This window comes from Colobus angolensis, unplaced genomic scaffold (assembly GCF_000951035.1).
Source record: "Colobus angolensis palliatus isolate OR3802 unplaced genomic scaffold, Cang.pa_1.0 Scaffold35, whole genome shotgun sequence".
Taxonomy (NCBI): Eukaryota; Metazoa; Chordata; class Mammalia; order Primates; family Cercopithecidae; genus Colobus; species Colobus angolensis.
In genome coordinates, this window is record NW_012116821.1 from 7,826,190 (window position 1) to 7,827,680 (window position 1,491).

Here is a 1,491-nt window from a genome sequence, read left to right on the forward strand (position 1 = left end):
TGGGTGTCCGGGCGCGCGCCGCGGGCTGGGATTCGGCGGGCTCCCGCTGCTGTCCCCGCTGGGCTCCTCCTCCCTCCCGAGAGCCCCAACGACAACAAAGCGCGGCGTTGGCCCGGGAGAGGAGGGAGAGGAAGGAGAAGGGGGAGCTGCAGGAGCGACAGCCCCCGACGCTCCAAAGAGCGCAGCGGCGTGGCCTCCCCGCCTCCGGGCAGGGCGCCTGGTACCAGGGTCCCCGACCTGCGCGTCCGCCCGCCGGGCTCTGGGCCAGCCCCGGTGTCCGGTTCCCTGTTAGAACCCGACACTAGGTAACACCCGAGGTGAGATGCTGGACGTGGATGGCAAGGTTTACCGCCGCGTGGAAATACTGAACGGCGAAGATGTTGGCGCCTCCACAACTTCTATAAGCTGATGCTCACAGATTCGATCAGGCACCAAAAGGTTTGCACTGAATCTCTCGCCTCGGACGGTGGACCACAGTCGTGTTTCACTTTTCATGTGTTTCATGGCAAACGGGGGAGAGGTGTAACTAACTACGAAGAAATGCAAATTTACCCCTGTCCTACATTCAAGAGCAGATTCCGAACAATTGAGAAGGGGAAATAATTTTAATCTAATTTGTAAATGATGACAAAACCGCTACGTGTGCATTTTTGACTTTAAAAAAAAGACGTATCCTTTAAGTTAAACAAAAAACATCTGCACAAGTCCTTATTCTACAATCCGTGCCTCAAATCGTTATTTGTACTCTACGAATGCACTACACGCGACATGCACACCAAAAGTCTAGACACTAGTTCATAAACATCTTTTTTAAAAAAATCCTTGTAAGTCACCAGAGATAGCTCAGAGTCTAGAAGCGGGCTCCTCAACGACCCCATACACAAAAAGGTCCAGCCCAGCGTACACAGGAGCCAGCCCGCCCCGCCGCCTCCCGGCTCCGGGCTTTGCGCAGCGCCCGTCACTCAAGTGACGCGCGGCCCCGCCCCTGCACCAAGCTAGTTCGACGCGTACAAACAGATGATGTCATCGTCTCCACACGCGCGTGACCCCGGAGCTCTCCGCCGCGTCGCCATTCGCTGCGCGGCTTACTCGTCAAGGCACGCCGCGTGCTGACTGGCCGCGGCTACCAGTCTCCAGGCCCCAGACGCCCCTCTCCGCCCCCCCGCCCCCGCCCCCCAGCAAATAATAAACAATCGAGTAAAATTCTAAGGAAGGAGACAGAGGAGAGGGAAAAAGGGAGAAGGCGCACTAGAAACCAATCCTTCGCGCGCTGGCGGTGGGAGGGCTCAAGGGGGAACGCGAGAAGACAGCGGACAGGAGGCAGGGAGCCGACCTGGGACCCTGCGGCCGCCGGCTACAAGGAGGCGTCGGGGGCGGAAAGTTGCAGCGCACTCGACTGGGCGCGCCTGGCGGGGTAGGGGGCACTAGGGCCTGGAGCGGCTGGGCTGGGGACTCGTGGGCGGAACGCGATCCGCCGAGGGGGCGGGGACT